The sequence below is a fragment of the Lepidochelys olivacea genome, assembly GCF_965140295.1.
Source record: "Lepidochelys olivacea isolate rLepOli2 genome assembly, chromosome: 17".
Classification (NCBI taxonomy): Eukaryota; Metazoa; Chordata; order Testudines; family Cheloniidae; genus Lepidochelys; species Lepidochelys olivacea.
In genome coordinates this window covers 3,586,721-3,605,202 of record NC_140427.1, presented here as the reverse complement: position 1 = coordinate 3,605,202, position 18,482 = coordinate 3,586,721, and positions in this window count along the sequence as shown.

Here is an 18,482-nt window from a genome sequence, read left to right as displayed (position 1 = left end):
GGACACCATCACAGGGCCTAATAACATCAGCCACACTATCAGAGGCTCGTTCACCTGCAAATCCACCAATGTGATATATGCCATCATGTGCCAGCAATGCCCCTCTGCCATGTACATTGGTCAAACTGGACAGTCTCTACATAAAAGAATAAATGGACACAAATCAGATGTCAAGAATTATAACATTCATAAACCAGTCGGAGAACACTTCAATCTCTCTGGTCACGCAATCACAGACATGAAGGTCGCTATCTTAAAACAAAAAAACTTCAAATCCAGACTCCAGCGAGAAACTGCTGAATTGGAATTCATTTGCAAATTGGATACTATTAATTTAGGCTTAAATAGAGACTGGGAGTGGCTATTGGCCTGCTAAACCCAGGGTTGTGAGTTCAATCCTTGAGGGGGCTGTTTAGGGATGTGGGGTAAAAATTGGGGGATTGGTCCTGCTTTGAGCAGGGGGTTGGACTAGATGACCTCCTGAGGTCCCTTCCAACCCTGATATTCTATGATTCTAAGTCATTATGCAAGGTAGCCTATTTCCCCTTGTTTTTTCCTCCCCCCCCCCCCACGTTCTGGTTAAACTTGGATTTATGCTGGAAATGGCCCACCTTGATTATCATGCACATTGTAGGGAGAGTGGTCACTTTGGATAAGCTATTACCTGTGTGTGTGTGTGTGTGTGTTTTGGGGGGGGGGGAGGGTGAGAAAACCTGGATTTGTGCTGGAAATGGCCCACCTTGATTATCATACACATTGTAAAGAGAAAAGGAGGACTTGTGGCACCTTAGAGACTAACCAATTTATTAGTGCATCTGAGGAAGTGAGCTGTAGCTCACGAAAGCTTATGCTCTAATAAATTGGTTAGTCTCTAAGGTGCCACAAGTACTCCTTTTCTTTTTGCGAATACAGACTAACACAGCTGTTACTCTGAAACCTGTCATTGTAAAGAGAGTGGTCACTTTGGATGGGCTATTACCAGCAGGAGAGTGAGTTGGGGGGGGGGGCGGAGGGTGAGAAAACCTGGATTTGTGCTGGAAATGGCCCAACTTGATTATCATACACATTGTAAGGAGAGTGATCACTTTAGATAAGCTATTACCAGCAGGAGAGTGTGGTGGGAGGAGGTATTGTTTCATGGTCTCTGTGTATATAATGTCTTCTGCAGTTTCCACAGTATGCATCCGATGAAGTGAGCTGTAGCTCACGAAAGCTTATGCTCAAATAAATTGGTTAGTCTCTAAGGTGCCACAAGTACTCCTTGCTAATGCTAATGAAGTGCCATGGCTGCCATATTTGCAGACCAATAAGTGAAGAAGAGAGTACCTCAAAGCACTTCTCATAGAATGTTTTCATTATGTTGTAGATGAAAGCCTTGGCTCTTTCAAAATCCTCAGGCTCTATGCTCCCTGATCCATCCAGAACAATGGCGATCTCTGTCCCTGAGTCTGCTGAGACATGAAAAGCATGATTTAGGTGAAGGTGGTCAGGAGCTCAGAGCTCTTGACTAGGACCATCATTATTCCAGCATTGTGAGAAATGCATCTCAATAGCCAGCTAACGGGCGTGAAACTGCAAAGCTGCAATTGCAGTGTCAGCATTCAGAGTGCAGCTGTCCTCAGCAACACAGGGAGACTTTAGGCTATGCTAGTCATTGATATTCAACAGCACAATCCCTTGACAAGGTATTTCATCGCTTACATGAGTCATCGTCATCCTCTTCCATGTCAGAGCTGATCTTGTTATTGTTGCTGTTCTGGTTTTCATAGCCAGATCCTGCCTCTAGAAGATATGCCGCCAGAAACAAGAAATGAAGAGGGAGCAGAAGGGGAAGAAAAGAAATAAAAAGTGAAAATATGCTTAGCAGCAGTGCCCTGGGCCAGGACTCCGTGAGCTTCACACATTCAGCGTCCTTTCAGCCCATAATGGGTCAGACTAAAGTACGGGCTTAAGACAAGGGTATAGTAGCTACACTGCAATTGGGAAGTGCAGCATGGACAGGCATCCTCAAGATAGCTTTGTTCGAGCTAGCTCACTAAAGAGAGCACTGAAGGCGCAGCAGCATGGGCGAGCTGCCGAAGGATATACCCAGGGTCCTGGACGGGATTCTACTTGGGCGGTCACCCTGTGCTGTCACACCTACATGGGTACTTTTAGCCAGCTAGCTTGGATGCCTCTCGGAACTGCAGTGTAGAGATAGCCTAGGTGTGAAACCCTGGCCTCAATGAAATCAATGGGCGTTTTAGCATTGACTTCAGTGGGAGGAGGATTTCACCTCAGAACGGAAATGGAATGCTGTGCGGTTCAGCCGTGACATGGTGCCAGGTGTAACTTACCTTACGCTCACAGCAGACATTCCTGGCAGTACGTTAAAGGATCGTCTGGAAGATATGTCTCTGAGAAGGAGGGTCGGTAGTAACCCTGCAACATACTGTGTACATGACAAGAACTCGGAGCAGAACAGTATTCAATGGAAGCAATCTGCCAGCACGTGAGCAGAGGATCTTGGTGCGCATGAGCCTCTCAGAAAACCTGCTACATCCCTCGAGTCCCTTAAAACTGGGAGTTGTAGTTACAGGTCACTTGGGGCAAAGTATAAAAGGAAGGGGAGGCTGGATCAAACAGGGAAGGGTGTGGCTCAAGCAAGGGAAGCCTCTGGGAAATTATTACCCAGGGAATTTCAGCTGATTTGATTTTTGTTTTGTTTTTGTGATGCTTTGGCAGATAACGAACAAGGTCTTTAACGGTCTGAGGTTTGGAGCTTTATTTACATTTACAAAACCACAGCACTCCTCATTGTGCAGGCTACAGAGAACGGGAGCGTTTGTTAGTGGCAGGACACTACTGCCTTTTACCTGAGGTACCCAAAATATTTCTGTCCAGCACTGACAGGAAGCCATCCAAGGCTTCACAGGCAGCTTAAACAAGTAATCTTCATCAGGGTCTGAGGCAATGAGCTGCAGCTCTTTCAAGGCCCTTTGCTTGCTGAAGACGTCACCGGACCTATGGAGAAGAAGCCAACCACTAGGCTATGGCAGGGAAGTGGAGCAGTTTTCACACAGAGGCACAAAACAAACAAATGCCCAAGAGATCCAAAAACACTCAGGGCAATAACAGAGTGAGGTGTTTGCAGCCAGGAGCCTGGATTCCAGAGGGAATCCTCATTCTGAATTATTCATCTGCAAGGAAATAGCTAATCCAAGCCATCCTTATACCAAGAGGCAAGAGAGTAATCCAGTTTCACAGACCACTTCCAATTTAGGCCCTAGGCCAATGCAAACCCTTCTGCCCAAGAATTCATCTGAGCTCACTGGGCCAGCAGACTTTATTCTACATCACTGTGAAGTTCTGCTCAGAGTGTAACCAGACTGAACAGCAGATGGGGCCATAACAATAAATTAGCTAATTCATTAATCATCGCCACCTTCTTACATTGATAAAAAGGTTTTTCTCCCAGAGGATCCCAAGAATTTAGTGTCACACCCTGGAGTGTGAGGGGAGGGAAAGTTTTGCTTTTCCCTTGCTCTTGAGAGAAGTGCCATGTGGATTCCAGGATTTCCCACAGAGCAGACAGCACCTCAGGGTTTAGGATCTTATTTATACACAATAAACTCTACGGCACCCAGAAGAATGGAAGGCTGACTGGGTCAAGGAAGTCTGGGTATTTCAGACTGGATGCTTAGGCCACCCTAGATTTCCTCTCCACTCACCCTCTCCTTATTCCCTGGCTCACTACCAAAGTTTCTGAGTACACGCATCAACAGAGGAATGTCACTCTAAACAGGTAGCCCTTACTCACATTGTTATCCGTGGAAGTTGCTGGTCCTAGCAGTCCTTTCCACTTCCCTCTAATTGCTTTTTGTCTTTGAAACGAGCTATAGCAAAGGAGTTGGGCTCACGCGTCACTTCACACCTACCCCAAGGGCGTAACGTTCGATTGTGGCCATTTTCGGGGAGCTCATCACATCCGTTAAGCTCAGTGAGTCCAAAAAGATCTCCCCATCGGTCATGACAAGGATCATCCTGTGAGCATCCTTGACCGAACTGCGGCTTTCATTGAAGATCGCATCTCTGCAGGAATGCAAACCCGGATGCGTTTTATGGAACACGCTACATGTGCACAGCTGTATGTCTGTCAAGGTCATCAACGGGCTGATGGTGGCTCCCTGAAATTCCAGCATGCGAGAAAGTTCCCACTGCACTAACACATGTGGAGGACACTAAGTCATTAGCAGATGGGTTTGTGCTCTTCAGGGACAGGATCACTCCGTCCAGGGTAATAATGCCTAGCTCTTAAAACAGCGCTTCTCATCAAATGATCTCAGAGCGCGTTACAAAGCAGGTCAGTATCATTATAAACGAGGCATGGAGAGGAGACATGCCTTGCCTGAGGTCATCCATCAGAACAGTGACAGAGCCAAGAATAGAACGCAAGTCTCCTGAATCCCAGTCCTGTACTCTATCCACTAGGCCTTACTCCCTCCTCCCCCCACTAGGTCAAGGGGAACTCTGAATCTGAAGGCAGGTTCTAATGTTCTTAAGGCAGCTGGGAGGGAACCCCAGCTTTGCCCTTTAACCACCCCTCCAATGGAGGATACCTGGAACAGACCTGATGGATTCCAGGGGGAGCCACATCCAGACCCCCTCTGTCAGTGGGACCTTTGGGCCAGGGATGCATTATGAATGGAGGAAAGGGAGAGGCTCCAGGCTGTGAGAAGAAGACACAAGGCGGGATCAGAGGGTGTCTGCGGGGAGCAATTTAAGGAGAGATACGCCACGAGCATGAAGCAGAAGAAATCCCAGGGGGGCTCTAGAGTTCTCGAGGGCGTGTAACTCACAGCACGTGCTGCAGGGCAGATGCAGTCTTGGTCACAGAGCCCAGCCGCATTATGTTATGGACCTTGCAGAGAGCAGTAGACTTGTTGCTGCTTTCCTGCAGGTCAAATTCAGTTTGGATCTCTGCTCCGTACTGTACCACAGCAAACGTACCCTGGGAAAGGCAGAACCAGTGAGGCCAGGCAAGAGCCAAGGCAGCGATCCCCAGACCACTTTCTCCAAGTGCCAAGCTTGGCATTAAGTACAGTGGATGGGAAGTGTCTCCTCAGCTATTCTTGACTCTATATGGAGCACACAGTAGCTAGCATATGGATCTATTTCCCTCCCATTTTATCCCTCTGCTTTCATCACACCCTGTATTCTGGCAGCCCCTGCTTGGACAGTTCCACAGGTCGGAGAACAGCGTGCAATTTCTTTTGCTCAAGTGCTGCTATTTTTATCCATTTTATCCATCTGAACTTCTAATCTGGCCCAATCTTCCCTGGCCCTGTCGTCAGCCTCTCGACATTCCCAAGTACCATGTTCACTGTAATTAAATGTAATGGCTGAGATGTCTTTCTTTCTCTTGTAGTTTATTTTCCTCGGTTGTGCTTCAAAGTACCGTGGAAGTTTTGCGTGATAAGCCGTCTAAAGCACCTAGACTAACCCAAAAGCAAGAATGAAAACCCACCCCCATGCTGATCTAGTCGCTCCTCCAACCAGTCTCCACGCTCCAGTTCTCCTTGTGTCTGTGTGGTTTCACTCTTGCACTAAATCCCTCAGGAGAGACAGACTGATACAGACCCTCTGGATATTTCAAAATCCATCGTGTTAAAATTTAGTCAAACTTTTAGTTTGCCCTTTAACTAGCACCACGCATCTGAGGATCTGAGAGCACTTTAACATCAAGCAGCCGATCAGCACAACAACTCTGCAAGGTACAAAACCAGGGCAAAATACAAACCACACTGCTTCAACATAGCTGTTCCACAATCAAATCGGAACAGGAGTGGGAGGGAGGGAGGGCAAGGAACACAGATTCCAGTAGCATAGTTTCTCATAGGGCTGGTAAAGTGCTCAGACAGCATGGAGGTAAGCATAGTATAAAAAGAATTACCCCATTTTACAGAAGGGGACACTGAGGCACAGATGGTCAGTGAACTGCTCAAACACTAAGTCAGGCAAGAGTTGAGGCTGGAATCCAGATCTCCTGACTCCCAGCCCTGTGCATAACCCAGAAGACTTTTCAGTATCCCTGGGAAATCACAGCCTATTCTGTCTATTGAAACATGACAAGACTCTGAGACGCCTGCCCAGGTCAGGAGGAAGAGCAGAGCACACACCTCTGGGCATTTCCTCCAGAATGACGTCATCATGTTGGAGATGAAACCCTTGGCTCTTTCAAAATCCTCAGGCTCGATGCTTCCTGATCCATCCAGAACAATGGCGATCTCTGTCCCTGAGTCTGCTAGGAGAGTTAAAAGTAGACATTTGAAAGGACAACAAGACAGAGCAGCATAAGCAAGAGGTCAGGAACCCCAACCTTCCCCAGCTTTGCAAATTGGGAACCACATAATTAGCAATAATGAAAAAGGGGAGAGGAACAGGAATTATTTCCCCAAAATCATATGCAACACCCGGGGCTCTGGAACCTGTGTCCAAAACGGCTGCATTTTCGCTCAGCTTCTGTTGAAGCGACTCCCGGTTCTGCAGCTTCATCAGTGCTAGCAACGATGGGAGCACCAATTTGGTGTAGCCGCTGATTTTACCAGCATGTCATCCAGCCACACTCAGAGTAGATCTAGTTGATATTGTATGGCGGTTTACACTTGGGAACTCCACCAGTGCTACACCAATACTGAGAGACTTCGAGGAAAAGCTCAGTGACTAAATTACTACGATGATTACTACACATCACCACAAATCAGCCTTCATCTTCCCCCTTTTCCTACCCAGCTCACTCCCAACAGTGGGTTGAAAGTTATTTAGCTCCCATCTAACACACCTCTCCACCCTACTCCCCTGACTCATGAGACCACCTAGGCTAGCACATACCTTCGCATGCATGGCTGCTTCTTGAATTGTTGGAGGTGCTATCGACAGCTGTGCTGATGCCCAGGGCACTGTCTGCACCGATGAAGTTGTCAGTGTCCGTAACGTTGATTTTGTTGTTGTTGTTATTTTGGTCCCTGTTGTTAAATTTGGTCTCAACTACAGAACCAAAATAAAATAGTTTTTAGAAACACAAGTTTTTAACTAACAGGTTATGATGCAGATATATTTCTCTATCATAACCCACCCCCAGAGGGTCTCCCAAACCAGCATGCTAGGGGATAGATTTTTAAAGGTATTTAGATCCCTAAAGATTTAGATCAGTGGGAATTAGGTGCCTATGCACTTTTGAAAATACCACTAGATGCCTGCTGGAATCCTTAGACACCTAAATGCATTTAAAAATCTGTCCCTCAGTGCCTGATCATGCAGGATGCACAAGGCATGTAACAGAACATAAGTACACACAGTTATTCAAGAATGCCTAGGGCCAAATTCTACCCTGATGTCCCCCCGCACAACCCCAGTGAAATCCGCAGAGCCACATTTGTATAACAGATGGCAAAATTCAGCTCAAACTCTGGTTCTTAGATACTCCTAGCAGGCAATAGAAGCCACCTGGCTGGTGCTCAGAGGCATCTGGTGTCAGGGGAGCGGAGCTGGAATGGAACTGAAGTCATGGACAGCACAGAGGCAATTCCCATTGTCAAGGTCCCTCCCCACAGACAAGTTGCTCGCTTTGCTTCCATACTGATATTGCCAAGGTTAAGGAAAGCCTTCTCTTGGAAGTCTGCTGTGAGCTGGGTACAAATTCCATTCAACTCTTCTGTGATGCTAAGGGCCCGGTGCCACTTTTTCTGCAGGCAAGCCTGTGGGGGAAGGGAGGGCAACGCTGATAAGTAATGAACAAACTGACCAAAGATGTGCAAAGAAACCAACTGGCAACACTTCAGAATCAATCAGGCCAGGGGACCAATAATCATGCCTGGGTTGTGTTGGACTTCAATGCTTAACCAAAGCAAAGGGTGAGGCTTCAATCCAGGACAGCCAGGAAGTGGTGTTAGATTTAAAACACACACAAGTCAACCGGGCTCCAGAGATAACAGCAGCACATCAGCCAAGTCCAAGTCTCTGCCCAGTTCAAACACCTTCTGCTTAGCCTCCTTTCCGCCTCCTCTCGGGAGGGATGGCATCTGCCAAGCACCGTTTCCCCTTGAAGACTCAAAGGTACAGCCCTCCCCACAACTGAAGAGAGGTCCTCAAACCTTGTCACCTGCATGGCAATGCAATAATGCTTGAGGCTAGAGGCCCACTGACTGCCAGGATGCCATCAGTACACAGCAGTATTAGTTCTGATTCTTTATATATTGCAGCAAATGGATACTGTACATTACAAACAGACATTCCAAGCCCTGAGGATCTGCCAATCTACTTACCAGGATCCATTCTGCGCTTCTGGCTATCACTATGCCACCATCCTGGATATTTTTTGACTTTTGAATATTTCCTAAATAGTGTTAAAAAAATAAAATAAATCAAGCAGAAAGGGGGGGAATTTAATTAAATGGAAATATGCCTCGTAGGTTTCCTAGCACCGGTCATCTCAACATTTCTCATCCTTGGGCAGACATGATACACTCAGACAAAGGCTGCTAATTCAGTGTGAGGGCTTTAGGAGTAGCCTATACAGTTAATCCATCTGTTAATATGCTAAGTTCAACTACTGTGGTGATGGGCACCATGGAAACACACCAAGTTTTCCCATGGATTCCAATGGGCTTTGAAGTAGGCTTCAAGTTAGACGGTCTCCAAACACTAAGATAAGCTTCCCCCCAAACCATGGCAGTGTGCATTTGGATTTCTTTTCCCATCAAAGCTGAGTGATGACCTAGAGATCCTTCATGCGTCAGGAAGTTCTCTCTGCCTCCTGCCCGAGTCTCTCTGTGATGGCACTTGCTAGCGTTTGCAACGTCCCCATCCCGTTCAAAACCAATTCAGAGCAACTACTGGGAAGACTGAGCCAGACTGTACCTCTCAGGCCAACTTCCTCGCAGTGGAGCCCATTGGAGGTAAGAGTACACTTATTCAGCCTACCGAGCTGCCTGCTTGGATTGTCCTCCACTGAGGAAGTAGCCAAAACCCTAAAGAAAATGGAGAAATAAGAAGGGCAGGGTGGGAATGAGGAAGCGGGGTCTGTTCTCATTGCAAAGTACAAGGGAGAAATCTATGTAACTATCAGCTCAAGCCAACCATGCTGGCTTCCCCTCTATGTTCCCATAGGTCACTGTTGTGTCTGACCCTTGGGTAGACTTAACTCATCATCGGGAGGGAGGGATAGCTCAGTGGTTTGAGCATTGGCCTGATAAACCCAGGGTTGTCAGTTCAATCCTTGAGGGGGCCATTTAGGGATCTGGGGCAAAAATTGGGGATTGATCCTGCTTTGAGCAGGGGATTGGACTAGATGACCTCCTGAGGTCTCTTCTAACCCTGATATTCTATGATTCTATGATCATCACAGCCAGACAGATATTTCGCAGTTCAATAAAGGAAGCGAAAGGTCTCTTACTTCCCCACCACCACCTTAGCTTGGCAGCAGCTCTCGCAGCCCAGCTTTTAGTGCCTGGCCTTACAGCTTTTCCCATTACAATACCATGGGGTATGTGGACAGTGCCAACCAGCGGCTGGTCATATAAATAACCATCACTGTTCTCAATAGCTATTCGACAAGATGCAGTATGGTGCAAGACCCGACATTTCCCAGTTTAGGGAAGAGCCTGGGATTGCATTGCATATGGCAACATCTGCCAGGTTTATCCAATTTCTCTTGCAGACTCTTGGGTGGGGAGGGAAGGGGGAAGTCTTCCTACCATTCCCTCCCACCATCCTGTCATTGTCACCAGTGGATCCCTTCCTGTGCTATTAACAAGAGATGGACAGGGAAGGCTTCCACCTTAATATGCTCCACCTTACCCTAGTCACCTGCACCTCCAGTCCAACCATTACCCACAGCAATGCCAGTTGCCTTAGCTGGCGGTATGGGGCAGGGAGACATCATTCATCTGATTCTCTACCCCCGCTGCGCTGAAGCAAGCAGCATATTGTCTGAAATACTGAGTCAGGTCAGGTGGGCCACGACCAAGCAATAGGTCCCAAGGGGACTTGCCCAATTCCCTCACTGGAAGTGAGGGGAGCCCAACTCATCTATGTAGTGGGCAGTAAGGCAGATCCCCCAGTCCTAAGAGATTCCCGCACTGCACTGGGAAATGACACATGCTGGGGGTATTGTCTACTTCACTCTCTGCTGAAATGAGCAAGGGCATTGTTGGGGGTTTGTTGGTTTTGGTTTTTTTAAACACTCCAAAGCTAAAACCAACCCTTCCTCCTTTATAGATACACTGCTACTCTAGCTCTCTCCCCTACACTATCTAGGCTGTCTCCATGACAACCCTTCTATCCACCTATCAGCACAGACACCAACTGCTGTTCCCCCACAAACCCAAGAGAACAAACACGGCAATCTCTGGCCAGTTATGCCATCACATCTCACGGCAGGTGCTGGGGGAGGGGTTGGAGCAAATACAGTTGTATCGTAGAACTTGGCTATAGACAATGGATCATGTGGTGTGGTCTGGATGAAAGCTGGAGGCATGTAGGTAGGAATAGCGGTCAGTAGGTTTCCGGTATAGGGTGGTGTTTATGTGACCATCACTTATTAGCACTGTAGTGTCCAGGAAGTGGATCTCTTGTGTGGACTGGTCCAGGCTGAGGTTGATGGTGGGATGGAAATTGTTGAAATCATGGTGGAATTCCTCAAGGGCTTCTTTTCCATGGTCCAGATGATGAAGATGTCATCAATGTAGCACAAGTAGAGTAGGGGCATTAGTGGCCGAGAGCTGAGGAAGCATTGTTCTAAGTCAGACATAAAAATGTTGGCGTACTGTGGGGCCATGCGGGTACCCATAGCAGTGCCGCTGATCTGAAGGTATATATTGTCCCCAAATGTGAAACAGTTATGGGTTAAGGACAAAAGTCACAAAGTTCAGCCACCAGGTTAGCCGTGACGTTATCGGGGATACTGTTCCTGACGTCTTGTAGTCCATCTTTGTGTGGAATGTTGGTGTAGAGAGCTTCTACATCCATAGTGGCCAAGATGGTGTTTTCAGGAAGATCACCAATGGATTGTAGTTTCCTCAGGAAGTCAGTGGTGTTTCGAAGATAGCTGGGAGTACTCTTGTCGGGGTATTTTAGCCATCAGGCCAGGGGAGATTTTTTAAGGAGAGACTTGAAGGTGAATAACGAAGTCTAGTCTAGTAGCCTGTCTGCTTCAGAGAGAGTTGCAAGAAACTCTATTGTGGAAAATTATGAGATAATCTGTCCACCTATGTAGGAAGGGAAGGTAGCTTAGAGACTGTTGTAAGCAATGTGCTGTGAAATCTTTGCCAACAGAACCAGCCATGAGCAAAATTCAAAAGGCTGGGAGGCTGGGTTTGGAGAGGCATCTGTACTTATTGCAAACCTGTGAACATTGATTTCTCTCCTGAGATTGCCAGGGGGACAGAGACCACGGCTTGTCTATATCATGTTTATCTTTGGCTTTGCATGTGTGTCACAGGCTTTGCCAAAATCAGGCTTGTATGGGTTCCTTCCTGCAAAGCCACTCCGTTAGGGGAGGGATGGCTCAGTGGTTTGAGCATTGGCCTGCTAAACCCAGGGTTGTCAGTTCAATCCTTGATGGGGCCATTTAGGGATCTGGGGCAAAAGTTGGGGATTGGTCCTGCTTTCAGCAGGGGGTTGGACTAGATGACCTTCTGAGGTCCCTTCCAACCCTGATATTCTATGACAGACAATCACACTTTGAGGAGACACGGGGCTTAAGTGAGACTGTAGCTCCAGAACTCATACCAGAGCCATTTAGAGCAGATTGTGGCATTCGGGGGTGGGTTGGGGGGTATCTCAGGGCTCTGAACTTCTGAAGCAGGAGTAGGGATGGGGGTGGGTATGCTTCTTGAATTGTGCATGCATCTTTTGGCGTAGTGCATGTCTAATAATACAGTATGTTTATAAGGCCCCTTCCGTCAGAAATGCTTTATAAAACTACATTAGAATCATTTCCCCCCTGAAATGCAGCCATCTCTGGGGTAGTCACGCAGACAACCAGTGCACACAGCACACCAGCAGAAGGGAAAGGCAAAACTACAGCCATGGGGCAAACCTCTAATCTTACGAATAATGCCATGGAATTGCTTAAAACTGGGAGGTAGCAAGGGCTGGAGGAAAGAACACAGAGCTGGGAACCAGGAACTCCTAAATTCTAAACACAGCTCTGCCAATGACTTGCTGTATAAACAAGTCACTTCCTTTCTGTGCCTTAATCTCCCCACTCATAAAAGGAGGCTAAAACTGATCTTCCTCCCACAGGGGTGTTCTGAGGAATGAATGTTCAAACAGGGCTCTGAAAAGGTGTTTTCACGAAAAAAATAAATAAAAAGCCGTGTGCATCACATATTAACTGATGCATGATGGACGTGGCCTTTTCTGTATGGGCAAAATAGCTATGGAGTTTATATACAAGGGATAGAACTGACAGAAAGCTCCTCAGCACATAACCAGGACATGCTTAGACCCAGAGCTGAGCCCAGCGTCTACAGGCTAACACCTGATGATAAAACCCACAGGCACAGAAAAGGGTGACAGAGGATACCAAAGTGCACTGAAGAGAGGAGCTCTGTTGTAGGCTAAGATGGGATAGAGGTCACTGACAGCTATTCCATTTTAGTTTAAGTTTACATGAGTTAGATCCGGGCAGAGTAGGAGTTCGGGAGTTTTAATTAGAATTGTAGAAATCCCCATGCAGTGTTTACATGGTTAATAAAGATGAAAGTCACCTATAACTCTGAGCTTGAGTATGTTAACCTAATGTTAGTATCCTAGGAGAATACACCTAACAGACAAATACTCTACTCTTCAATGGCTGACCTATAAAACCTATTTCAGATGCATGCAATCTAACACACAACACACGCACACAAAAATTATGTTTAAAGAACATTGAGGTTGCAAAGCCAATCACTCAATTTAGGAAATGCCAGAATTAATGTTAGCTGTGCACCCCTAATTCGCCCCCCTTATGATTATGCATTCTGATACACATACTGATTTTTCCAAGAGAACCCTGCCTTGTTCGCTGCGCAGGTGGGAGGATGCTCACTCTGGGTTGTTATGCAATATTTCTTTTTATCCTCATCGTTCACTGTGTGGTCTCAAGACATATTCACCACACACCAGCCAAACCCTGCAAATTATTTATTTCCCTGTGGACTCTTCTAAGGTATCCTCACCGTGCTATCTGAGTGCTTCACAAACATCCGTGAATTTATCTTCACGCACACCTGTGAGGTGCGGTAGTAGGATTAGCCCCATTTTATTAATGGGGGACTGAAGCACAGAGAGATTAAAGCCAAAATTGTCAACGTCCACTAATTTTGTGTGCCTAACATGAGATGCCATGGGCCTGATTTTTCAGTGCGTTTAGCATTTTTATAGTACTTTGTATGTTCAAAGCCCTCCTCCAAACAACTTCAGTTGCAGTTTTGTGTGCCCAGCGCTTCTGCAAATCAGACCACACAGTCTCAAGTTGAGCACCCATAAAATAAGGAACACATAGTTAGTGGCTAGTCCAGTTTTCCAGGGCAGCAATCAACTGCCTTAACCATGCAACCATCCTCTTTCTTCCTGCAATCCCCTGCCTCATTCACTTCCAACTTCTGCAACAAATGAGGAAGGGGTTCTATAGACAACAGTCTCCTCCACAACCCTGATTCATCCCCAGAGCATGGTCCAGTTAGTGCACTGAATAAGGCACGGGTCTTGTGGAGGAAACTGTATATGATCACGTCAAGATTGTAACAAAATACATATGAAGAAGGGGCTGAATGAAGGTTGCTACTCCCTCCCCTCTTATCCCCTCCTTCCCCACTTCATGTGGGTCAGGCTGATTCCACCTTCTCCTCCAAGCTGCTTGGGTGCCAACAGCAGGGGCATGGAAAACACAGAAGACAGTCTCCTGGGTTTCACTTCTGGTGCTTGGTGACAAAAGAGCTCCTAGCTCATGTGGGGAGTAGCTGCAGGGAGCAGCCTGGAAATGAAGCATCCTGCCAGTATCAAAAGTGAGTAGGTTTTTAAACAGCTATTTGTCCTCATTTATATTTAACTTCTTACTTCCAGAATTTCAAAGTGAATTTTCTAATTCATATCTGCCTCTTTATTTATATCAATCCTTATTTCCAAATAAAGGGCTGAGAAAGAGGTTCTCTTTTTATCCTAAATACTAAGTTCAGAACACTTGATCAGAGTTCAGCCAGCCAAATCTCCATGGGCAATGAATTACTCAATGCATTCCCTGATTGGCACACAGACATGTATTTCTCAGGATGCTTATAAAAGGGAGAGCTCATGGACATAAAGACACTGGTTCACACGCTGCTCTCCATTACAACAGTGTAAAGACACTAACCTCACTGACTAAATAAAGCTTTTTACTTATGTAAATGAGAACAGAATTTTCTCAGTTGATTCATCGTGATTATATAGTGCAGTCTATCTATATACCCAGGCAGTTATATGATCCTCACCACTATAATATCTGAGCCCCTACCTGTCTGTCCCCTTAATACAGTTGAGCCCAGTGGATTTCACGAACACTAGCTTTTTCTAGAGAATTGCAAGAACTTACAAGACACTGAAATTACGCCCCCACCCGCCCCCACGATTAACTGATCATGCTGAAATACTAGAAAACCAATAATTTTGCAACAAGGACTTTTATACAGTGCATCTACAGTAAGTGCTGAAACCTTGAAACTTCCAAAATACGCTGCAGGCATAAAGCACTTTACTTCGTCAGCTTAAGTGACTGCCTCAAGTCCTCAGATTCACAACTTTCTTTTCACAGTCCAAGACTTACGTTTTCTAATTTAGGCGGGTGGAAAATAAATAAAATTCACTTACTTATTAAAAAGAGAAGGCATGGAAGGGACCTCATAACTCTGTTCCTGGCTTTCACGTGAACGATGCAGGACTGTAGTTTCAATATCTCACTCTGCCTGCAGATGACTCTCCCAGGACTGCTGGCTGCTGAGACACAGTTAGGCAAGTCTGTTGTGGATTTCCTAGTTGGGGTTTCAGTGTGTATTCTAGTGAAATACATTGAAATATAGATGCGGCAAACTACTGGCAGACCATTTTTATCAGTGCCTCTATCTGTCTACCAGCATCTGTAGCCATTACCAGGGTATCCTTGTGGGTTACCTTTGAAAGCTGTTTCAGAGTAACAGCCGTGTTAGTCTGTAGTCACAAAATGAAAAGGAGTACTTGTGGCACCTTAGAGACTAAACAGTTTATCTGAGCATAAGCTTTTGTGAGCTACAGCTCACTTCATCGGATGCATACTGTGGAAAGTACAGAAGATCTTTTTATACACACAAACCATGAAAAAATGGGCGTTTACCACTACAAAAGGTTCTACAGTCTCTACGTAAAAGAATAAATGGACACAAATCAGATGTCAAGAATTATAACATTCATAAACCAGTTGGAAAACACTTCAATCTCTCTGGTCACGCGATTACAGACATGAAAGTTGCGATATTACAACAGAAAAACTTCAAAACCAGACTCCAGCGAGAGACTGTTGAATTGGAATTCATTTGCAAATTGGATACAATTAACTTAGGCTTGTGTTATACCAATAAAATAAAAACCAGCAGGATCTTATTAAAGGGGAAAAGGCAAAATACCACATTTATTGTGAATACAGAAAGAATCATAGTAAGCAGTTAGTTATAGCTATAACATTCCATTCAATCTCATATTTATTCACACATTCATTCATACAAACACACACACACAGGTTCTGCAAGGTTGTTATCATAGTTACCAGCCTTAGAGTTGCTCATGCCAAGCCACTGGCCAGGTGGCCTGGACATGAGGAGAGAGAAGGGCCTTGTCAGATGCTCATCTGATGCTCCTGGAAGTTGGTTTGCAGAATCAGACCCCAAAGTTCTCACTTTTTAGAGTCTATTTGTATAGGAATTTCTTCCTGTGCCAGTCTATGGGAACTGCTTCATCATGCTGTTGCTGAATCAATCAGCAGATAGCACATTCCTGACGGCTCCGTGCTGCTAGATGTTATCTTGTTCTTTGGTTCTCCCATTCTTGAGGCTGTTGGGTGGATTCCAGTCTGCCCTCCGGGGGGTCCTCTGGTTATTTCCACTTGATGCCTTCTTCAGCCGATGGACACTGGATTCTTAGGCTGGCACCTCCCTGATCATTCAGTTATTATCCACACCAAGCATCCATCCACATACATCCTCTATCTCTATTTTAATCACAATTGTTAATACAACAAAAGGGCGGGGAGTTTCTGTTAGAGTATTGCTTTGAGTCTCTCTCTCTCTCTCTGTGAATTGCTTTGAGACAGACTCTGTCTTAGAATGTCTAACACAATTAGCAGCTTGCAAGTTTCACACACAGAGGGAGAGAAACGGTACCAAAAAACAAGAGACCTCTTCATTAGTAATACCCTGGAATTTAAACTATGGGGAATCAAACTCATTTGTGATTTTAATTCAGAACTTCTTTAATATGATCCAACACTTGAATAGAGACTGGGAGTGGCTAAGCCATTATGCAAGGTAACCTATTTCCCCTTGTTTTGTCCCACCCCTCCCCCCTCCCAGACATTCTTGTTAAACCCTGGATTTGTGCTGGAAATGGCCCACCTTGATTATCATACACATTGTAAGGAGAGTGATCACTTTAGATAAGCTATTACCAGCAGGAGAGTGGGGTGGGGGGAGGAGAAAACCTTTTGTAGTGGTAAACACCCATTTTTTCATGGTTTGTGTGTATAAAAAGATCTTCTGTACTTTCCACAGTATGCATCCGATGAAGTGAGCTGTAGCTCACGAAAGCTTATGCTCAAATAAATTGGTTAGTCTCTACGGTGCCACAAGTACTCCTTTTCTCTTTGAAAGCTGCTAAGTGAGGTATTTGCACTATGCATCTCCACTTTCCATGCTAGCTACCTGGAGGTGTCGTCATCCTATGGAAATGTCTTGGTAACAGAGTGGAATAAACTTCAATGCTCTCAAGCAGGGATTTAAAAGGTACGTCACCTTTCAGATGTGCCTCATGACAGACATCGCTCACTTTAGACCCAGGTTTTCCTCTTTCCCACACAACGCTGTTGTTCTCTCTCTGGTTAGTACATTGTTACTATCAGAAATGTTAGCTCTTGAAAGGAAAGTTTACTGAAAATGTAGGGCACACTAAAGAAAGGAAACCTTATCACTTCCACTCCCTCTGCTGCCAATCCTTTGCTCCTAGTGTCCCCCCCTTTGGGGTGTCTGTACCACATTTCATAAGGGCAAGGCCTAGGAGTCGGAAGGGTCAGTATGTGTTCATTAAATACCCGTGCTGCATTCTACTGTGACCCAGAGGCGGATTAGGGGTTTGTGGGACCCTGGGTCAGAGTAAGTGGAAGCCCCTCCCCACCCCTTTCACCTGGAGTCCCTCCCGCTCCCCCTCCTGGTGCTCCTGCCAGAGAAATAGGGTTTGGGGCATGGGGGCTTGCCCTGCCCTGCCTTGCCTGCCCGGGGCTCCTGACAGGGAGTGGGGTCGGGGCATGGGGTCTTGCTCCACTCCCCGACAGGAGCGCTGGGTGGAGTGGGTCAGGGCATGGGGTGCCCATTTTTCCAGGGGCCCCCCAGGCATGGGCCCCATTGGCCCAGTGGCTAATCCAACACTGCTCTGACCTATTTTGTCACTGGATTCCAGCTGCACAGAAATAGCCCCAAGTAACTGGTTCATGATGGCAGAAACCTGGTTTCCTCACAGACTGGCAATGCTCGGGGGCTAGAGAAGTTCACAGGGAAGTAGAGGAAGCGTTTCTAGAAACAGGCTGGTCTTTCCCAGCTTGCAGCATCTGTGTTTATTATACCCAATATTCTGGGGAAAGAAGAACGTACCCAATACCAAAGGAGGTTAGTATATTACCACCTTGCCCTTTTTTAGCTCCCCTACACCAAAAGGGTCACAAAGTACTTCATCAACGTTCAACAACTAAGCTTCATGGCACGGAGGGGCAGCATTATTCCAATTTCACAGATATTTGCTTGCTCCTTTTGCACAGAGAAGAAATTACATCAGAAGAGAGCATGAAGCATGTGTTAGTCACTGCATGTGACAGTCACACATACACACTATCCTCGTCTGTCTGGCCACACTGTGACTCACACAGCCAGCAGGCGTAAAGCCTTCTCAGAAATGAAGAGCTTTAAAAAGCTCCAGAGGAACCATTTAGAAAAAAACCAACGTTTTCTAGAATATAATTGTATTCCTGGTGGTTTCAAAGCTCACTGCTAATCACAAAACAACTTGCATCAGAGGTCTGCAAGCTGAACTGGTGCAGAACTAACTCCATGCAGCTTGTGCACACTTAGCTGCAGAATCTAGTTTTTCAAAGCCCCCCCCCCCCCTCTCTCTCGGAGCTGAGAGCCGAGTTTCAAAGCCTCCTTCCGCTAGCCACAGACCCCAGAATGGAAAGTACGTTGTAA